The sequence below is a fragment of the Rhinoderma darwinii genome, chromosome 1 (assembly GCF_050947455.1).
Source record: "Rhinoderma darwinii isolate aRhiDar2 chromosome 1, aRhiDar2.hap1, whole genome shotgun sequence".
In the NCBI taxonomy this organism is placed as follows: domain Eukaryota; kingdom Metazoa; phylum Chordata; class Amphibia; order Anura; family Rhinodermatidae; genus Rhinoderma; species Rhinoderma darwinii.
This window is the reverse complement of record NC_134687.1, coordinates 254,330,954-254,346,968: the sequence shown is the minus strand read 5'-3', so window position 1 is coordinate 254,346,968 and position 16,015 is coordinate 254,330,954. Positions and strand designations below refer to the sequence as shown.

The window sequence follows — 16,015 nt, the reverse complement described above, 5'->3', positions numbered from 1 at the left end:
TAGATTAAATAGGACTATGGATTAAAGGATTTAACGTCAATGGCCATTCTAAGCTGAATGTGCCTGCTCTCGTCAGATCGCAGAAGTTACACAGCTTAAGTCCTCGCTAGTACCAGTGTGGGAGACTGTCTGGGAATCCGTGGTGCGGTTGAATTTTTATTATGTCGTTTAGATTTTGTTTCACAATCGATTAAAAAGGACTATGGATTAAAGCATTTAATGTCAATGGCCATTCTAAGCTGAATGTCCCTGCTCTCGTCGGATCGCAGAAGTTACACAGCTTAAGGCCTCGCTAGTACCAGTGTGGGAGACTGTCTGGGAATCCATGGTGCGGTTGACTTTTTATTATGTCGTTTAGATTTTGTTTCACAATCGATTAAAAAGGACTATGGATTAAAGCATTTATTGTCAATGGCCATTCTAAGCTGAATGTGCCTGCTCTCGTCAGATCGCAGAAGTTACACAGCTTAAGGCCTCGCTAGTACCAGTGTGGGAGACTGTCTGGGAATCCGTGGTGCGGTTGACTTTTTATTAAGTCGTTTAGATTTTGTTTCACAATAGATTAAATAGGACTATGGATTAAAGCATTTAACGTCAATGGCCATTCTAAGCTGAATGTGCCTGCTCTCGTCAGATCGCAGAAGTTACACAGCTTAAGGCCTCGCTAGTACCAGTGTGGGAGACTGTCTGGGAATCCGTGGTGCGGTTGACTTTTTATTATGTCGTTTAGATTTTGTTTCACAATCGATTAAAAAGGACTATGGATTAAAGCATTTAATGTCAATGGCCATTCTAAGCTGAATGTCCCTGCTCTCGTCAGATCGCAGAAATTACACAGCTTAAGGCCTCGCTAGTACCAGTGTGGGAGACTGTCTGGGAATCCGTGGTGCGGTTGACTTTTTATTATGTCGTTTAGATTTTGTTTCACAATCGATTAAAAAGTACTATGGATTAAAGCATTTAATGTCAATGGCCATTCTAAGCTGAATGTGCCTGCTCTCGTCAGATCGCAGAAGTTACACAGCTTAAGGCCTCGCTAGTACCAGTGTGGGAGACTGTCTGGGAATCCGTGGTGTGGTTGACTTTTTATTATGTCGTTTAGATTTTGTTTCACAATAGATTAAATAGGACTATGGATTAAAGCATTTAACGTCAATGGCCATTCTAAGCTGAATGTGCCTTCTCTGGTCAGAACGCAGAAGTTACACAGCTTAAGGCCTCGCTAGTACCAGTGTGGGAGACTGTCTGGGAATCCGTGGTGCGGTTGACTTTTTATTATGTTGTTTAGATTTTGTTTCACAATAGATTAAATAGGACTATGGATTAAGGCTTTTAATGTCAATGTCCATTCTAAGCTGAATGTGCCTGCTCTCGTCAGATCGCAGAAGTTACACAGCTTAAGCCCTCGCTAGTACCAGTGTGGGAGACTGTCTGGGAATTCGTGGTGCGGTTGACTTTTTATTATGTTGTTTAGATTTTGTTTCACAATAGATTAAATAGGACTATGGATTAAGGCTTTTAATGTTAATGGCCATTCTAAGCTGAAAGTGCCTGCTCTCGTCAGATCGCAGAAGTTACACAGCTTTAGGCCTCGCTAGTACCAGTGTGGGAGACTGTCTGGGAATCCGTGGTGCGGTTGACTTTTTATTATGTCGTTTAGATTTTGTTTCACAATAGATTAAATAGGACTATTGATTAAAGGATTTAATGTCAATGGCCATTCTAAGCTGAATGTGCCTGCTCTCGTCAGATCGCAGAAGTTACACAGCTTAAGGCCTCGCTAGTACCAGTGTGGGAGACTGTCTGGGAATCCATGGTACGGTTGACTTTTTATTATGTCGTTTAGATTTTGTTTCACAATCGATTAAAAAGGACTATGGATTAAAACATTTAATGTCAATGGCCATTCTAAGCTGAATGTGCCTGCTCTCGTCAGATCGCAGAAGTTACACAGCTTAAGGCCTCGCTAGTACCAGTGTGGGAGACTGTCTGGGAATCCGTGGTGCGGTTGACTTTTTATTAAGTCGTTTAGATTTTGTTTCACAATAGATTAAATAGGACTATGGATTAAAGCATTTAACGTCAATGGCCATTCTAAGCTGAATGTGCCTGCTCTCGTCAGATCGCAGAAGTTACACAGCTTAAGGACTCGCTAGTACCAGTGTGGGAGACTGTCTGGGAATCCGTGGTGCGGTTGACTTTTTATTATGTCGTTTAGATTTTGTTTCACAATCGATTAAAAAGGACTATGGATTAAAGCATTTAATGTCAATGGCCATTCTAAGCTGAATGTCCCTGCTCTCGTCAGATTGCAGAAGTTACACAGCTTAAGGCCTCGCTAGTACCAGTGTGGGAGACTGTCTGGGAATCCGTGGTGTGGTTGACTTTTGATTATGTCGTTTAGATTTTGTTTCACAATAGATTAAATAGGACTATGGATTAAAGCATTTAACGTCAATGGCCATTCTAAGCTGAATGTACCTGCTCTGGTCAGATCGCAGAAGTTACACAGCTTAACGCCTCGCTAGTACCAGTGTGGGAGACTGTCTGGGAATCCGTGGTGCGGTTGACTTTTTATTATGTCGTTTAGATTTTGTTTCACAATAGATTAAATAGGACTATGGATTAAGGCTTTTAATGGTAATGGCCATTCTAAGCTGAATGTGCCTGCTCTCGTCAGATCGCAGAAGTTACACAGCTTAAGGCCTCGCTAGTACCAGTGTGGGAGACTGTCTGGGAATACGTGGTGCGGTTGACTTTTTATTATGTCGTTTAGATTTTGTTTCACAATCGATTAAAAAGGACTATGGATTAAAGCATTTAATGTCAATGGCCATTCTAAGCTGAATGTGCCTGCTCTCGTTAGATCGCAGAAGTTACAGAGCTTAACGCCTCGCTAGTACCAGTGTGGGAGACTGTCTGGGAATCCGTGGTGCGGTTGACTTTTTATTATGTCGTTTAGATTTTGTTTCACAATAGATTAAATAGGACTATGGATTAAAGGATTTAATGTCAATGGCCATTCTAAGCTGAATGTGCCTGCTCTCGTCAGATCGCAGAAGTTACACAGCTTAAGGCCTCTCTAGTACCAGTGTGGGAGACTGTCTGGGAATCCATGGTACGGTTGACTTTTTATTATGTCGTTTAGATTTTGTTTCACAATCGATTAAAAAGGACTATGGATTAAAGCATTTAATGTCAATGGCCATTCTAAGCTGAATGTGCCTGCTCTCGTCAGATCGCAGAAGTTACACAGCTTAAGGCCTCGCTAGTACCAGTGTGGGAGACTGTCTGGAAATCCGTGGTGCTGTTGACTTTTTATTAAGTCGTTTAGATTTTGTTTCACAATAGATTAAATAGGACTATGGATTAAAGCATTTAACGTCAATGGCCATTCTAAGCTGAATGTGCCTGCTCTGGTCAGAACGCAGAAGTTACACAGCTTAAGGCCTCGCTAGTACCAGTGTGGGAGACTGTCTGGGAATCCGTGGTGCGGTTGAATTTTTATTGTGTCGTTTAGATTTTGTTTCACAATCGATTAAAAAGGACTATGGATTAAATCCTTTAATGTCAATGGTCATTCTAAGCTGAATGTCCCTGCTCTTGTTAGATCGCAGAAGTTACACAGCTTAACGCCTCGCTAGTACCAGTGTGGGAGACTGTCTGGGAATCCGTGGTGCGGTTGCCTTTTTATTATGTCGTTTAGATTTTGTTTCACAATAGATTAAATAGGACTATGGATTATGGCTTTTAATGTTAATGGCCATTCTAAGCTGAATGTGCCTGCTCTCGTCAGATCGCAGAAGTTACACAGCTTAAGGCCTCGCTAGTACCAGTGTGGGAGACTGTCTGGGAATCCGTGGTGCGGTTGACTTTTTATTATGTCGTTTAGATTTTGTTTCACAATCGATTAAAAAGGACTATGGATTAAAGCATTTAACGTCAATGGCCATTCTAAGCTGAATGTGCCTGCTCTCGTCAGATCGCAGAAGTTACACAGCTTAAGGACTCGCTAGTACCAGTGTGGGAGACTGTCTGGGAATCCGTGGTGCGGTTGACTTTTTATTATGTCGTTTAGATTTTGTTTCACAATCGATTAAAAAGGACTATGGATTAAAGCATTTAATGTCAATGGCCATTCTAAGCTGAATGTCCCTGCTCTCGTCAGATCGCAGAAGTTACACAGCTTAAGGCCTCGCTAGTACCAGTGTGGGAGACTGTCTGGGAATCCGTGGTGCGGTTGACTTTTTATTATGTCGTTTAGATTTTGTTTCACAATCGATTAAAAAGTACTATGGATTAAAGCATTTAATGTCAATGGCCATTCTAAGCTGAATGTGCCTGCTCTCTTTAGATCGCAGAAGTTACACAGCTTAAGGCCTCGCTAGTACCAGTGTGGGAGACTGTCTGGGAATCCATGGTGTGGTTGACTTTTGATTATGTCGTTTAGATTTTGTTTCACAATAGATTAAATAGGACTATGGATTAAAGCATTTAACGTCAATGGCCATTCTAAGCTGAATGTGCCTGCTCTGGTCAGAACGCAGAAGTTACACAGCTTAAGGCCTCGCTAGTACCAGTGTGGGAGACTGTCTGGGAATCCGTGGTGCGGTTGAATTTTTATTGTGTCGTTTAGATTTTGTTTCACAATCGATTAAAAAGGACTATGGATTAAAGTCTTTAATGTCAATGGCCATTCTAAGCTGAATGTCCCTGCTCTTGTTAGATCGCAGAAGTTACACAGCTTAACGCCTCGCTAGTACCAGTGTGGGAGACTGTCTGGGAATCCGTGGTGCAGTTGACTTTTTATTATGTCGTTTAGATTTTGTTTCACAATAGATTAAATAGGACTATGGATTAAGGCTTTTAATGTTAATGGCCATTCTAAGCTGAATGTGCCTGCTCTCGTCAGATCGCAGAAGTTACGCAGCTTAAGGCCTCGCTAGTACCAGTGTGGGAGACTGTCTGGGAATCCGTGGTGCGGTTGAATTTTTATTGTGTCGTTTAGATTTTGTTTCACAATCGATTAAAAAGGACTATGGATTAAAGCCTTTAATGTCAATGGCCATTCTAAGCTGAATGTCCCTGCTCTTGTTAGATCGCAGAAGTTACACAGCTTAACGCCTCGCTAGTACCAGTGTGGGAGACTGTCTGGGAATCCGTGGTGCGGTTGCCTTTTTATTATGTTGTTTAGATTTTGTTTCACAATAGATTAAATAGGACTATGGATTAAGGCTTTTAATGTTAATGGCCATTCTAAGCTGAATGTGCCTGCTCTCGTTAGATCGCAGAAGTTACACAGCTTAACGCCTCGCTAGTACCAGTGTGGGAGACTGTCTGGGAATCCGTGGTGCGGTTGACTTTTTATTAAGTCGTTTAGATTTTGTTTCACAATAGATTAAATAGGACTATGGATTAAAGCATTTAACGTCAATGGCCATTCTAAGCTGAATGTGCCTGCTCTCGTCAGATCGCAGAAGTTACACAGCTTAAGGACTCGCTAGTACCAGTGTGGGAGACTGTCTGGGAATCCGTGGTGCGGTTGACTTTTTATTATGTCGTTTAGATTTTGTTTCACAATCGATTAAAAAGGACTATGGATTAAAGCATTTAATGTCAATGGCCATTCTAAGCTGAATGTCCCTGCTCTCGTCAGATCGCAGAAGTTACACAGCTTAAGGCCTCGCTAGTACCAGTGTGGGAGACTGTCTGGGAATCCGTGGTGCGGTTGACTTTTTATTATGTCGTTTAGATTTTGTTTCACAATCGATTAAAAAGTACTATGGATTAAAGCATTTAATGTCAATGGCCATTCTAAGCTGAATGTGCCTGCTCTCGTCAGATCGCAGAAGTTACACAGCTTAAGGCCTCGCTAGTACCAGTGTGGGAGACTGTCTGGGAATCCGTGGTGTGGTTGGCTTTTGATTATGTCGTTTAGATTTTGTTTCACAATAGATTAAATAGGACTATGGATTAAAGCATTTAACGTCAATGGCCATTCTAAGCTGAATGTGCCTGCTCTCGTTAGATCGCAGAAGTTACACAGCTTAACGCCTCGCTAGTACCAGTGTGGGAGACTGTCTGGGAATCCGTGGTGCGGTTGACTTTTTATTATGTCGTTTAGATTTTGTTTCACAATCGATTAAAAAGTACTATGGATTAAAGCATTTAATGTCAATGGCCATTCTAAGCTGAATGTGCCTGCTCTCTTTAGATCGCAGAAGTTACACAGCTTAAGGCCTCGCTAGTACCAGTGTGGGAGACTGTCTGGGAATCCATGGTGTGGTTGACTTTTGATTATGTCGTTTAGATTTTGTTTCACAATAGATTAAATAGGACTATGGATTAAAGCATTTAACGTCAATGGCCATTCTAAGCTGAATGTGCCTGCTCTGGTCAGAACGCAGAAGTTACACAGCTTAAGGCCTCGCTAGTACCAGTGTGGGAGACTGTCTGGGAATCCGTGGTGCGGTTGAATTTTTATTGTGTCGTTTAGATTTTGTTTCACAATCGATTAAAAAGGACTATGGATTAAAGTCTTTAATGTCAATGGCCATTCTAAGCTGAATGTCCCTGCTCTTGTTAGATCGCAGAAGTTACACAGCTTAACGCCTCGCTAGTACCAGTGTGGGAGACTGTCTGGGAATCCGTGGTGCAGTTGACTTTTTATTATGTCGTTTAGATTTTGTTTCACAATAGATTAAATAGGACTATGGATTAAGGCTTTTAATGTTAATGGCCATTCTAAGCTGAATGTGCCTGCTCTCGTCAGATCGCAGAAGTTACGCAGCTTAAGGCCTCGCTAGTACCAGTGTGGGAGACTGTCTGGGAATCCGTGGTGCGGTTGAATTTTTATTGTGTCGTTTAGATTTTGTTTCACAATCGATTAAAAAGGACTATGGATTAAAGCCTTTAATGTCAATGGCCATTCTAAGCTGAATGTCCCTGCTCTTGTTAGATCGCAGAAGTTACACAGCTTAACGCCTCGCTAGTACCAGTGTGGGAGACTGTCTGGGAATCCGTGGTGCGGTTGCCTTTTTATTATGTTGTTTAGATTTTGTTTCACAATAGATTAAATAGGACTATGGATTAAGGCTTTTAATGTTAATGGCCATTCTAAGCTGAATGTGCCTGCTCTCGTTAGATCGCAGAAGTTACACAGCTTAACGCCTCGCTAGTACCAGTGTGGGAGACTGTCTGGGAATCCGTGGTGCGGTTGACTTTTTATTAAGTCGTTTAGATTTTGTTTCACAATAGATTAAATAGGACTATGGATTAAAGCATTTAACGTCAATGGCCATTCTAAGCTGAATGTGCCTGCTCTCGTCAGATCGCAGAAGTTACACAGCTTAAGGACTCGCTAGTACCAGTGTGGGAGACTGTCTGGGAATCCGTGGTGCGGTTGACTTTTTATTATGTCGTTTAGATTTTGTTTCACAATCGATTAAAAAGGACTATGGATTAAAGCATTTAATGTCAATGGCCATTCTAAGCTGAATGTCCCTGCTCTCGTCAGATCGCAGAAGTTACACAGCTTAAGGCCTCGCTAGTACCAGTGTGGGAGACTGTCTGGGAATCCGTGGTGCGGTTGACTTTTTATTATGTCGTTTAGATTTTGTTTCACAATCGATTAAAAAGTACTATGGATTAAAGCATTTAATGTCAATGGCCATTCTAAGCTGAATGTGCCTGCTCTCGTCAGATCGCAGAAGTTACACAGCTTAAGGCCTCGCTAGTACCAGTGTGGGAGACTGTCTGGGAATCCGTGGTGTGGTTGGCTTTTGATTATGTCGTTTAGATTTTGTTTCACAATAGATTAAATAGGACTATGGATTAAAGCATTTAACGTCAATGGCCATTCTAAGCTGAATGTGCCTGCTCTCGTTAGATCGCAGAAGTTACACAGCTTAACGCCTCGCTAGTACCAGTGTGGGAGACTGTCTGGGAATCCGTGGTGCGGTTGACTTTTTATTATGTCGTTTAGATTTTGTTTCACAATAGATTAAATAGGACTATGGATTAAAAGATTTAACGTCAATGGCCATTCTAAGCTGAATGTGCCTGCTCTCGTCAGATCGCAGAAGTTACACAGCTTAAGTCCTCGCTAGTACCAGTGTGGGAGACTGTCTGGGAATCCGTGGAGCGGTTGACTTTTTATTATGTCGTTTAGATTTTGTTTCACAATCGATTAAAAAGGACTATGGATTAAATCATTTAATGTCAATGGCCATTCTAAGCTGAATGTGCCTGCTCTCGTCAGATCGCAGAAGTTACACAGCTTAAGGCCTCGCTAGTACCAGTGTGGGAGACTGTCTGGGAATCCGTGGTGCGGTTGACTTTTTATTATGTCGTTTAGATTTTGTTTCACAATAGATTAAATAGGACTATGGATTAAAGCATTTAACGTCAATGGCCATTCTAAGCTGAATGTGCCTGCTCTCGTCAGAACGCAGAAGTTACACAGCTTAAGGCCTCGCTAGTACCAGTGTGGGAGACTGTCTGGGAATCCGTGGTGCGGTTGACTTTTTATTATGTCGTTTAGATTTTGTTTCACAATCGATTAAAAAGGACTATGGATTAAAGTATTTAATGTCAATGGCCATTCTAAGCTGAATGTGCCTGCTCTCGTCAGATCGCAGAAGTTACACAGCTTAAGGCCTCGCTAGTACCAGTGTGGCAGACTGTCTGGGAATACGTGGTGCGGTTGACTTTTTACTATGTTGTTTAGATTTTGTTTCACAATAGATTAAATAGGACTATGGATTAAGGCTTTTAATGTCAATGGCCATTCTAAGCTGAATGTGCCTGCTCTCGTAGATCGCAGAAGTTACACAGCTTAAGGACTCGCTAGTACCAGTGTGGGAGACTGTCTGGGAATCCGTGGTGCGGTTGACTTTTTATTATGTTGTTTAGATTTTGTTTCACAATCGATTAAAAAGGACTGTGGATTAAAGCATTTAATGTCAATGGCCATTCTAAGCTGAATGTGCCTGCTCTCGTCAGATCGCAGAAATTACACAGCTTAAGGCCTCGCTAGTACCAGTGTGGGAGACTGTCTGGGAATCCGTGGTGCGGTTGAATTTTTATTATGTCGTTTAGATTTTGTTTCACAATCGATTAAAAAGGACTATGGATTAAAGCATTTAATGTCAATCACCATTCTAAGCTGAATGTCCCTGCTCTCGTCAGATCGCAGAAGTTACACAGCTTAAGGACTCGCTAGTACCAGTGTGGGAGACTGTCTGGGAATCCGAGGTGCGGTTGACTTTTTATTATGTCGTTTAGATTTTGTTTCACAATCGATTAAAAAGGACTATGGATTAAAGCATTTAATGTCAATGGCCATTCTAAGCTGAATGTGCCTGCTCTCGTCAGATCGCAGAAGTAACACAGCTTAAGGCCTCGCTAGTACCACTGTGGGAGACTGTCTGGGAATCCGTGGTGCGGTTGACTTTTTATTATGTCGTTTAGATTTTGTTTCACAATCGATTAAAAAGGACTATGGATTAAAGCATTTAACGGCAATGGCCATTCTAAGCTGAATGTCCCTGCTCTCGTCAGATCGCAGAAGTTACACAGCTTAAGGCCTTGCTAGTACCAGTGTGGGAGACTGTCTGGGAATCCGTGGTGCGGTTGACTTTTTATTATGTTGTTTAGATTTTGTTTCACAATCGATTAAAAAGGACTATGGATTAAAGCATTTAATGTCAATGGCCATTCTAAGCTGAATGTGCCTGCTCTCGTCAGACCGCAGAAGTTTCACAGCTTAAGGCCTCGCTAGTACCAGTGTGGGAGACTGTCTGGGAATCCGTGGTGCGGTTGACTTTTTATTATGTCGTTTAGATTTTGTTTCACAATCGATTAAAAAGAACTATGGATTAAAGCATTTAATGTCAATGGCCATTCTAAGCTGAATGTGCCTGCTCTCGTCGGATCGCAGAAGTTATACAGCTTAAGGCTTTGCTAGTACCAGTGTGGGAGACTGTCTGGGAATCCGTGGTGCGGTTGACTTTTTATTATGTCGTTTAGATTTTGTTTCACAATAGATTAAATAGGACTATGGATTAAAGCATTTAACGTCAATGGCCATTCTAAGCTGAATGTGCCTGCTCTCGTCAGAACGCAGAAGTTACACAGCTTAAGGCCTCGCTAGTACCAGTGTGGGAAACTGTCTGGGAATCCGTGGTGCGGTTGAATTTTTATTATGTCGTTTAGATTTTGTTTCACAATCGATTAAAAAGGACTATGTATTAAAGCATTTAATGTCAATGGCCATTCTAAGCTGAATGTCCCTGCTCTCGTCAGATCGCAGAAGTTACACAGCTTAAGGCCTCGCTAGTACCAGTGTGGGAGACTGTCTGGGAATCTGTGGTGCGGTTGAATTTTTATTATGTCGTTTAGATTTTGTTTCACAATCGATTAAAAAGGACTATGGATTAAAGCATTTAATGGCAATGGCCATTCTAAGCTGAATGTCCCTGCTCTCGTCAGATCGCAGAAGTTACACAGCTTAAGGCCTTGCTAGTACCAGTGTGGGAGACTGTCTGGGAATCCGTGGTGCGGTTGACTTTTTATTATGTTGTTTAGATTTTGTTTCACAATCGATTAAAAAGGACTGTGGATTAAAGCATTTAATGTCAATGGCCATTCTAAGCTGAATGTGCCTGCTCTCGTCAGACCGCAGAAGTTACACAGCTTAAGGCCTCGCTAGTACCAGTGTGGGAGACTGTCTGGGAATCCGTGGTGTGGTTGACTTTTTATTATGTCGTTTAGATTTTGTTTCACAATCGATTAAAAAGGACTATGGATTAAAGCATTTAATGTCAATGGCCATTCTAAGCTGAATGTGCCTGCTCTCGTCAGATCGCAGAAGTTACACAGCTTAAGGCCTCGCTAGTACCAGTGTGGGAGACTGTCTGGGAATCCGTGGTGCGGTTGACTTTTTATTATGTCGTTTAGATTTTGTTTCACAATAGATTAAATAGGACTATGGATTAAAGCATTTAACGTCAATGGCCTTTCTAAGCTGAATGTCCCTGCTCTCGTCGGAACGCAGAAATTACACAGCTTAAGGCCTCGCTAGTACCAGTGTGGGAGACTGTCTGGGAATCCGAGGTGCGGTTGACTTTTTATTATGTCGTTTAGATTTTGTTTCACAATAGATTAAATAGGACTATGGATTAAAGTATTTAACGTCAATGGCCATTCTAAGCTGAATGTGCCTGCTCTCGTCAGAACGCAGAAGTTACACAGCTTAAGGCCTCGCTAGTACCAGTGTTGGAGACTGTCTGGGAATCCGTGGTGCGGTAGAATTTTTATTATGTCGTTTAGATTTTGTTTCACAATCGATTAAAAAGGACTATGGATTAAGCATTTAATGTCAATGGCCATTCTAAGCTGAATGTGCCTGCTCTCGTCAGAACGCAGAAGTTACACAGCTTAAGGCCTCGCTAGTACCAGTGTTGGAGACTGTCTGGGAATCCGTGGTGCGGTTGAATTTTTATTATGTCGTTTAGATTTTGTTTCACAATCGATTAAAAAGGACTATGGATTAAAGCATTTAATGTCTATGGCCATTCTAAGCTGAATGTCCCTGCTCTCGTCAGATCGCAGAAGTTACACAGCTTAAGGCCTCGCTAGTACCAGTGTGGGAGACTGTCTGGGAATTTGTGGTGCGGTTGACTTTTTACTATGTTGTTTAGATTTTGTTTCACAATAGATTAAATAGGACTATGGATTAAGGCTTTTAATGTCAATGGCCATTCTAAGCTGAATGTGCCTGCTCTCGTCAGATCGCAGAAGTTACACAGCTTAAGGCCTCGCTAGTACCAGTGTGGGAGACTGTCTGGGAATCCGTGGTGTGGTTGACTTTTTATTATGTCGTTTAGATTTTGTTTCACAATAGATTAAATAGGACTATGGATTAGAGCATTTAACGTCAATGGCCATTCTAAGCTGAATGTGCCTGCTCTCGTCAGATCGCAGAAGTTACACAGCTTAAGGCCTCGCTAGTACCAGTGTGGGAGACTGTCTGGGAATCCGTGGTGCGGTTGAATTTTTATTATGTCGTTTAGATTTTGTTTCACAATCGATTAAAAAGGACTATGGATTAAAGCATTTAATGTCAATGGCCATTCTAAGCTGAATGTTTTTACTCTCGTCAGATCGCAGAAGTTACACAGCTTAAGGCCTCGCTAGAACCAGTGTGGTAGACTGTCTGGGAATCCGTGGTGCGGTTGACTTTTTATTTTGTCGTTTAGATTTTGTTTCACAATCGATTAAAAAGGACTATGGATTAAAGCATTTAATGTCAATGGCCATTCTAAGCTGAATGTGCCTGCTCTCGTCAGATCGCAGAAGTTACACAGCTTAAGGCCTCGCTAGTACCAGTGTGGGAGACTGTCTGGGAATCCGTAGTGTGGTTGACTTTTTATTATGTCGTTTAGATTTTGTTTCACAATCGATTAAAAAGGACTATGGATTAAAGCATTTAATGTCAATGGCCATTCTAAGCTGAATGTGCCTGCTCTCGTCAGATCGCAGAAGTTACACAGCTTAAGGCCTCGCTAGTACCAGTGTGGGAGACTGTCTGGGAATCCGTGGTGCGGTTGAATTTTTATTATGTCGTTTAGATTTTGTTTCACAATCGATTAAAAAGGACTATGGATTAAAGCATTTAATGTCAATGGCCATTCTAAGCTGAAGGTCCCTGCTCTCGTCAGATCGCAGAAGTTACACAGCTTAAGGCCTCGCTAGTACCAGTGTGGGAGACTGTCTGGGAATCCGTGGTGCGGTTGACTTTTTACTATGTTGTTTAGATTTTGTTTCACAATAGATTAAATAGGACTATGGATTAAGGCTTTTAATGTCAATGGCCATTCTAAGCTGAATGTGCCTGCTCTCGTCAGATCGCAGAAGTTACACAGCTTAAGGCCTCGCTAGTACCAGTGTGGGAGACTGTCTGGGAATCCGTGGTGCGGTTGACTTTTTATTATGTCGTTTAGATTTTGTTTCACAATAGATTAAATAGGACTATGGATTAAGGCTTTTAATGTTAATGGCCATTCTAAGCTGAATGTGCCTGCTCTCGTCAGATCGCAGAAGTTACACAGCTTAAGGCCTCGCTAGTACCAGTGTGGGAGACTGTCTGGGAATCCGTGGTGCGGTTGACTTTTTATTATGTCGTTTAGATTTTGTTTCACAATCGATTAAAAAGGACTATGGATTAAGGCTTTTAATGTTAATGGCCATTCTAAGCTGAATGTGCCTGCTCTCGTCAGATCGCAGAAGTTACACAGCTTAAGGCCTCGCTAGTACCAGTGTGGGAGACTGTCTGGGAATCCGTGGTGCGGTTGACTTTTTATTATGTCGTTTAGATTTTGTTTCACAATCGATTAAAAAGGACTATGGATTAAAGCATTTAATGTCAATGGCCATTCTAAGCTGAATGTGCCTGCTCTCGTTAGTTCGCAGAAGTTACACAGCTTAACGCCTCGCTAGTACCAGTGTGGGAGACTGTCTGGGAATCCGTGGTGTGGTTGACTTTTTATTATGTCGTTTAGATTTTGTTTCACAATAGATTAAATAGGACTATGGATTAAAGGATTTAATGTCAATGGCCCTTCTAAGCTGAATGTGCCTGCTCACGTCAGATCGCAGAAGTTACACAGCTTAAGGCCTCGCTAGTACCAGTGTGGGAGACTGTCTGAGAATCCGTGGTGCGGTTGAATTTTTATTGTGTCGTTTAGATTTTGTTTCACAATCGATTAAAAAGGACTATGGATTAAAGCCTTTAATGTCAATGGCCATTCTAAGCTGAATGTCCCTGCTCTTGTTAGATCGCAGAAGTTACACAGCTTAACGCCTCGCTAGTACCAGTGTGGGAGACTGTCTGGGAATCCGTGGTGCGGTTGACTTTTTATTATGTTGTTTAGATTTTGTTTCACAATAGATTAAATAGGACTATGGATTAAGGCTTTTAATGTTAATGGCCATTCTAAGCTGAATGTGCCTGCTCTCTTCAGATCGCAGAAGTTACACAGCATAAGGCCTCGCTAGTACCAGTGTGGGAGACTGTCTGGGAATCCGTGGTGCGGTTGACTCTTTATTATGTCGTTTAGATTTTGTTTCACAATCGATTAAAAAGTACTATGGATTAAAGCATTTAATGTCAATGGCCATTCTAAGCTGAATGTGCCTGCTCTCGTTAGATCGCAGAAGTTACACAGCTTAACGCCTCGCTAGTACCAGTGTGGGAGACTGTCTGGGAATCCGTGGTGCGGTTGAATTTTTATTATGTCGTTTAGATTTTGTTTCACAATCGATTAAAAAGGACTATGGATTAAGCATTTAATGTCAATGGCCATTCTAAGCTGAATGTGCCTGCTCTCGTCAGAACGCAGAAGTTACACAGCTTAAGGCCTCGCTAGTACCAGTGTTGGAGACTGTCTGGGAATCCGTGGTGCGGTTGAATTTTTATTATGTCGTTTAGATTTTGTTTCACAATCGATTAAAAAGGACTATGGATTAAAGCATTTAATGTCTATGGCCATTCTAAGCTGAATGTCCCTGCTCTCGTCAGATCGCAGAAGTTACACAGCTTAAGGCCTCGCTAGTACCAGTGTGGGAGACTGTCTGGGAATTTGTGGTGCGGTTGACTTTTTACTATGTTGTTTAGATTTTGTTTCACAATAGATTAAATAGGACTATGGATTAAGGCTTTTAATGTCAATGGCCATTCTAAGCTGAATGTGCCTGCTCTCGTCAGATCGCAGAAGTTACACAGCTTAAGGCCTCGCTAGTACCAGTGTGGGAGACTGTCTGGGAATCCGTGGTGTGGTTGACTTTTTATTATGTCGTTTAGATTTTGTTTCACAATAGATTAAATAGGACTATGGATTAGAGCATTTAACGTCAATGGCCATTCTAAGCTGAATGTGCCTGCTCTCGTCAGATCACAGAAGTTACACAGCTTAAGGCCTCGCTAGTACTAGTGTGGGAGACTGTCTGGGAATCCGTGGTGCGGTTGAATTTTTATTATGTCGTTTAGATTTTGTTTCACAATCGATTAAAAAGGACTATGGATTAAAGCATTTAATGTCAATGGCCATTCTAAGCTGAATGTTTTTACTCTCGTCAGATCGCAGAAGTTACACAGCTTAAGGCCTCGCTAGAACCAGTGTGGTAGACTGTCTGGGAATCCGTGGTGCGGTTGACTTTTTATTTTGTCGTTTAGATTTTGTTTCACAATCGATTAAAAAGGACTATGGATTAAAGCATTTAATGTCAATGGCCATTCTAAGCTGAATGTGCCTGCTCTCGTCAGATCGCAGAAGTTACACAGCTTAAGGCCTCGCTAGTACCAGTGTGGGAGACTGTCTGGGAATCCGTAGTGTGGTTGACTTTTTATTATGTCGTTTAGATTTTGTTTCACAATCGATTAAAAAGGACTATGGATTAAAGCATTTAATGTCAATGGCCATTCTAAGCTGAATGTGCCTGCTCTCGTCAGATCGCAGAAGTTACACAGCTTAAGGCCTCGCTAGTACCAGTGTGGGAGACTGTCTGGGAATCCGTGGTGCGGTTGAATTTTTATTATGTCGTTTAGATTTTGTTTCACAATCGATTAAAAAGGACTATGGATTAAAGCATTTAATGTCAATGGCCATTCTAAGCTGAAGGTCCCTGCTCTCGTCAGATCGCAGAAGTTACACAGCTTAAGGCCTCGCTAGTACCAGTGTGGGAGACTGTCTGGGAATCCGTGGTGCGGTTGACTTTTTACTATGTTGTTTAGATTTTGTTTCACAATAGATTAAATAGGACTATGGATTAAGGCTTTTAATGTCAATGGCCATTCTAAGCTGAATGTGCCTGCTCTCGTCAGATCGCAGAAGTTACACAGCTTAAGGCCTCGCTAGTACCAGTGTGGGAGACTGTCTGGGAATCCGTGGTGCGGTTGACTTTTTATTATGTCGTTTAGATTTTGTTTCACAATCGATTAAAAAGGACTATGGAT

General features: G+C 41.8%; 75 pseudogenes; all 75 read left to right on the top strand.

Moving 5' to 3' along the window:
• The first annotated feature begins 35 nt into the window (after positions 1 to 35).
• Positions 36 to 154, top strand: LOC142682868 (5S ribosomal RNA; annotated as a pseudogene).
• A 67-nt stretch (positions 155 to 221) lies between these two features.
• On the top strand, positions 222 to 340 carry LOC142682548 (5S ribosomal RNA; annotated as a pseudogene).
• Positions 341 to 407: 67 nt separating this feature from the next.
• On the top strand, positions 408 to 526 carry LOC142710702 (5S ribosomal RNA; annotated as a pseudogene).
• A 67-nt stretch (positions 527 to 593) lies between these two features.
• On the top strand, positions 594 to 712 carry LOC142710582 (5S ribosomal RNA; annotated as a pseudogene).
• Positions 713 to 779: 67 nt separating this feature from the next.
• On the top strand, positions 780 to 898 carry LOC142724292 (5S ribosomal RNA; annotated as a pseudogene).
• A 67-nt stretch (positions 899 to 965) lies between these two features.
• Positions 966 to 1,084, top strand: LOC142733266 (5S ribosomal RNA; annotated as a pseudogene).
• Positions 1,085 to 1,151: 67 nt separating this feature from the next.
• LOC142704211 (5S ribosomal RNA) lies at positions 1,152 to 1,270 on the top strand (annotated as a pseudogene).
• A 67-nt stretch (positions 1,271 to 1,337) lies between these two features.
• On the top strand, positions 1,338 to 1,456 carry LOC142691914 (5S ribosomal RNA; annotated as a pseudogene).
• A 67-nt stretch (positions 1,457 to 1,523) lies between these two features.
• Positions 1,524 to 1,642, top strand: LOC142716698 (5S ribosomal RNA; annotated as a pseudogene).
• A 67-nt stretch (positions 1,643 to 1,709) lies between these two features.
• On the top strand, positions 1,710 to 1,828 carry LOC142676972 (5S ribosomal RNA; annotated as a pseudogene).
• Positions 1,829 to 1,895: 67 nt separating this feature from the next.
• LOC142710462 (5S ribosomal RNA) lies at positions 1,896 to 2,014 on the top strand (annotated as a pseudogene).
• A 67-nt stretch (positions 2,015 to 2,081) lies between these two features.
• LOC142669073 (5S ribosomal RNA) lies at positions 2,082 to 2,200 on the top strand (annotated as a pseudogene).
• Positions 2,201 to 2,267: 67 nt separating this feature from the next.
• On the top strand, positions 2,268 to 2,386 carry LOC142676872 (5S ribosomal RNA; annotated as a pseudogene).
• Positions 2,387 to 2,453: 67 nt separating this feature from the next.
• LOC142697940 (5S ribosomal RNA) lies at positions 2,454 to 2,572 on the top strand (annotated as a pseudogene).
• Positions 2,573 to 2,639: 67 nt separating this feature from the next.
• On the top strand, positions 2,640 to 2,758 carry LOC142737171 (5S ribosomal RNA; annotated as a pseudogene).
• A 253-nt stretch (positions 2,759 to 3,011) lies between these two features.
• LOC142698309 (5S ribosomal RNA) lies at positions 3,012 to 3,130 on the top strand (annotated as a pseudogene).
• A 67-nt stretch (positions 3,131 to 3,197) lies between these two features.
• LOC142737717 (5S ribosomal RNA) lies at positions 3,198 to 3,316 on the top strand (annotated as a pseudogene).
• Positions 3,317 to 3,383: 67 nt separating this feature from the next.
• On the top strand, positions 3,384 to 3,502 carry LOC142678820 (5S ribosomal RNA; annotated as a pseudogene).
• A 253-nt stretch (positions 3,503 to 3,755) lies between these two features.
• Positions 3,756 to 3,874, top strand: LOC142729940 (5S ribosomal RNA; annotated as a pseudogene).
• A 67-nt stretch (positions 3,875 to 3,941) lies between these two features.
• Positions 3,942 to 4,060, top strand: LOC142669062 (5S ribosomal RNA; annotated as a pseudogene).
• Positions 4,061 to 4,127: 67 nt separating this feature from the next.
• On the top strand, positions 4,128 to 4,246 carry LOC142727680 (5S ribosomal RNA; annotated as a pseudogene).
• A 67-nt stretch (positions 4,247 to 4,313) lies between these two features.
• Positions 4,314 to 4,432, top strand: LOC142696009 (5S ribosomal RNA; annotated as a pseudogene).
• A 67-nt stretch (positions 4,433 to 4,499) lies between these two features.
• LOC142678798 (5S ribosomal RNA) lies at positions 4,500 to 4,618 on the top strand (annotated as a pseudogene).
• Positions 4,619 to 4,871: 253 nt separating this feature from the next.
• Positions 4,872 to 4,990, top strand: LOC142736726 (5S ribosomal RNA; annotated as a pseudogene).
• A 253-nt stretch (positions 4,991 to 5,243) lies between these two features.
• On the top strand, positions 5,244 to 5,362 carry LOC142695169 (5S ribosomal RNA; annotated as a pseudogene).
• A 67-nt stretch (positions 5,363 to 5,429) lies between these two features.
• On the top strand, positions 5,430 to 5,548 carry LOC142669044 (5S ribosomal RNA; annotated as a pseudogene).
• Positions 5,549 to 5,615: 67 nt separating this feature from the next.
• Positions 5,616 to 5,734, top strand: LOC142727669 (5S ribosomal RNA; annotated as a pseudogene).
• Positions 5,735 to 5,801: 67 nt separating this feature from the next.
• LOC142736280 (5S ribosomal RNA) lies at positions 5,802 to 5,920 on the top strand (annotated as a pseudogene).
• A 67-nt stretch (positions 5,921 to 5,987) lies between these two features.
• LOC142681158 (5S ribosomal RNA) lies at positions 5,988 to 6,106 on the top strand (annotated as a pseudogene).
• Positions 6,107 to 6,173: 67 nt separating this feature from the next.
• On the top strand, positions 6,174 to 6,292 carry LOC142695998 (5S ribosomal RNA; annotated as a pseudogene).
• A 67-nt stretch (positions 6,293 to 6,359) lies between these two features.
• On the top strand, positions 6,360 to 6,478 carry LOC142678787 (5S ribosomal RNA; annotated as a pseudogene).
• A 253-nt stretch (positions 6,479 to 6,731) lies between these two features.
• LOC142736725 (5S ribosomal RNA) lies at positions 6,732 to 6,850 on the top strand (annotated as a pseudogene).
• Positions 6,851 to 7,103: 253 nt separating this feature from the next.
• LOC142695158 (5S ribosomal RNA) lies at positions 7,104 to 7,222 on the top strand (annotated as a pseudogene).
• Positions 7,223 to 7,289: 67 nt separating this feature from the next.
• LOC142669039 (5S ribosomal RNA) lies at positions 7,290 to 7,408 on the top strand (annotated as a pseudogene).
• A 67-nt stretch (positions 7,409 to 7,475) lies between these two features.
• LOC142727657 (5S ribosomal RNA) lies at positions 7,476 to 7,594 on the top strand (annotated as a pseudogene).
• A 67-nt stretch (positions 7,595 to 7,661) lies between these two features.
• On the top strand, positions 7,662 to 7,780 carry LOC142736279 (5S ribosomal RNA; annotated as a pseudogene).
• A 67-nt stretch (positions 7,781 to 7,847) lies between these two features.
• On the top strand, positions 7,848 to 7,966 carry LOC142681147 (5S ribosomal RNA; annotated as a pseudogene).
• A 67-nt stretch (positions 7,967 to 8,033) lies between these two features.
• LOC142736156 (5S ribosomal RNA) lies at positions 8,034 to 8,152 on the top strand (annotated as a pseudogene).
• Positions 8,153 to 8,219: 67 nt separating this feature from the next.
• On the top strand, positions 8,220 to 8,338 carry LOC142710350 (5S ribosomal RNA; annotated as a pseudogene).
• A 67-nt stretch (positions 8,339 to 8,405) lies between these two features.
• LOC142727740 (5S ribosomal RNA) lies at positions 8,406 to 8,524 on the top strand (annotated as a pseudogene).
• A 67-nt stretch (positions 8,525 to 8,591) lies between these two features.
• On the top strand, positions 8,592 to 8,710 carry LOC142736040 (5S ribosomal RNA; annotated as a pseudogene).
• Positions 8,711 to 8,962: 252 nt separating this feature from the next.
• On the top strand, positions 8,963 to 9,081 carry LOC142736239 (5S ribosomal RNA; annotated as a pseudogene).
• Positions 9,082 to 9,148: 67 nt separating this feature from the next.
• LOC142688680 (5S ribosomal RNA) lies at positions 9,149 to 9,267 on the top strand (annotated as a pseudogene).
• A 67-nt stretch (positions 9,268 to 9,334) lies between these two features.
• Positions 9,335 to 9,453, top strand: LOC142736444 (5S ribosomal RNA; annotated as a pseudogene).
• A 67-nt stretch (positions 9,454 to 9,520) lies between these two features.
• Positions 9,521 to 9,639, top strand: LOC142672202 (5S ribosomal RNA; annotated as a pseudogene).
• A 67-nt stretch (positions 9,640 to 9,706) lies between these two features.
• Positions 9,707 to 9,825, top strand: LOC142671252 (5S ribosomal RNA; annotated as a pseudogene).
• Positions 9,826 to 9,892: 67 nt separating this feature from the next.
• On the top strand, positions 9,893 to 10,011 carry LOC142669317 (5S ribosomal RNA; annotated as a pseudogene).
• Positions 10,012 to 10,078: 67 nt separating this feature from the next.
• LOC142737405 (5S ribosomal RNA) lies at positions 10,079 to 10,197 on the top strand (annotated as a pseudogene).
• Positions 10,198 to 10,264: 67 nt separating this feature from the next.
• On the top strand, positions 10,265 to 10,383 carry LOC142672753 (5S ribosomal RNA; annotated as a pseudogene).
• A 67-nt stretch (positions 10,384 to 10,450) lies between these two features.
• On the top strand, positions 10,451 to 10,569 carry LOC142672191 (5S ribosomal RNA; annotated as a pseudogene).
• A 67-nt stretch (positions 10,570 to 10,636) lies between these two features.
• Positions 10,637 to 10,755, top strand: LOC142736401 (5S ribosomal RNA; annotated as a pseudogene).
• Positions 10,756 to 10,822: 67 nt separating this feature from the next.
• Positions 10,823 to 10,941, top strand: LOC142710248 (5S ribosomal RNA; annotated as a pseudogene).
• A 67-nt stretch (positions 10,942 to 11,008) lies between these two features.
• LOC142737535 (5S ribosomal RNA) lies at positions 11,009 to 11,127 on the top strand (annotated as a pseudogene).
• Positions 11,128 to 11,194: 67 nt separating this feature from the next.
• On the top strand, positions 11,195 to 11,313 carry LOC142671407 (5S ribosomal RNA; annotated as a pseudogene).
• A 66-nt stretch (positions 11,314 to 11,379) lies between these two features.
• On the top strand, positions 11,380 to 11,498 carry LOC142737780 (5S ribosomal RNA; annotated as a pseudogene).
• A 67-nt stretch (positions 11,499 to 11,565) lies between these two features.
• On the top strand, positions 11,566 to 11,684 carry LOC142737685 (5S ribosomal RNA; annotated as a pseudogene).
• Positions 11,685 to 11,751: 67 nt separating this feature from the next.
• LOC142733255 (5S ribosomal RNA) lies at positions 11,752 to 11,870 on the top strand (annotated as a pseudogene).
• A 67-nt stretch (positions 11,871 to 11,937) lies between these two features.
• LOC142736634 (5S ribosomal RNA) lies at positions 11,938 to 12,056 on the top strand (annotated as a pseudogene).
• A 253-nt stretch (positions 12,057 to 12,309) lies between these two features.
• LOC142673924 (5S ribosomal RNA) lies at positions 12,310 to 12,428 on the top strand (annotated as a pseudogene).
• Positions 12,429 to 12,495: 67 nt separating this feature from the next.
• LOC142736633 (5S ribosomal RNA) lies at positions 12,496 to 12,614 on the top strand (annotated as a pseudogene).
• Positions 12,615 to 12,681: 67 nt separating this feature from the next.
• Positions 12,682 to 12,800, top strand: LOC142735713 (5S ribosomal RNA; annotated as a pseudogene).
• Positions 12,801 to 12,867: 67 nt separating this feature from the next.
• Positions 12,868 to 12,986, top strand: LOC142710126 (5S ribosomal RNA; annotated as a pseudogene).
• Positions 12,987 to 13,053: 67 nt separating this feature from the next.
• LOC142729929 (5S ribosomal RNA) lies at positions 13,054 to 13,172 on the top strand (annotated as a pseudogene).
• A 67-nt stretch (positions 13,173 to 13,239) lies between these two features.
• LOC142729918 (5S ribosomal RNA) lies at positions 13,240 to 13,358 on the top strand (annotated as a pseudogene).
• Positions 13,359 to 13,611: 253 nt separating this feature from the next.
• LOC142711106 (5S ribosomal RNA) lies at positions 13,612 to 13,730 on the top strand (annotated as a pseudogene).
• A 253-nt stretch (positions 13,731 to 13,983) lies between these two features.
• Positions 13,984 to 14,102, top strand: LOC142684489 (5S ribosomal RNA; annotated as a pseudogene).
• Positions 14,103 to 14,169: 67 nt separating this feature from the next.
• On the top strand, positions 14,170 to 14,288 carry LOC142708332 (5S ribosomal RNA; annotated as a pseudogene).
• A 66-nt stretch (positions 14,289 to 14,354) lies between these two features.
• On the top strand, positions 14,355 to 14,473 carry LOC142737779 (5S ribosomal RNA; annotated as a pseudogene).
• A 67-nt stretch (positions 14,474 to 14,540) lies between these two features.
• Positions 14,541 to 14,659, top strand: LOC142737684 (5S ribosomal RNA; annotated as a pseudogene).
• Positions 14,660 to 14,726: 67 nt separating this feature from the next.
• Positions 14,727 to 14,845, top strand: LOC142733244 (5S ribosomal RNA; annotated as a pseudogene).
• Positions 14,846 to 14,912: 67 nt separating this feature from the next.
• LOC142674928 (5S ribosomal RNA) lies at positions 14,913 to 15,031 on the top strand (annotated as a pseudogene).
• A 253-nt stretch (positions 15,032 to 15,284) lies between these two features.
• On the top strand, positions 15,285 to 15,403 carry LOC142673913 (5S ribosomal RNA; annotated as a pseudogene).
• Positions 15,404 to 15,470: 67 nt separating this feature from the next.
• Positions 15,471 to 15,589, top strand: LOC142736631 (5S ribosomal RNA; annotated as a pseudogene).
• A 67-nt stretch (positions 15,590 to 15,656) lies between these two features.
• Positions 15,657 to 15,775, top strand: LOC142735712 (5S ribosomal RNA; annotated as a pseudogene).
• A 67-nt stretch (positions 15,776 to 15,842) lies between these two features.
• Positions 15,843 to 15,961, top strand: LOC142710018 (5S ribosomal RNA; annotated as a pseudogene).
• The last annotated feature ends 54 nt before the right edge of the window (positions 15,962 to 16,015 follow it).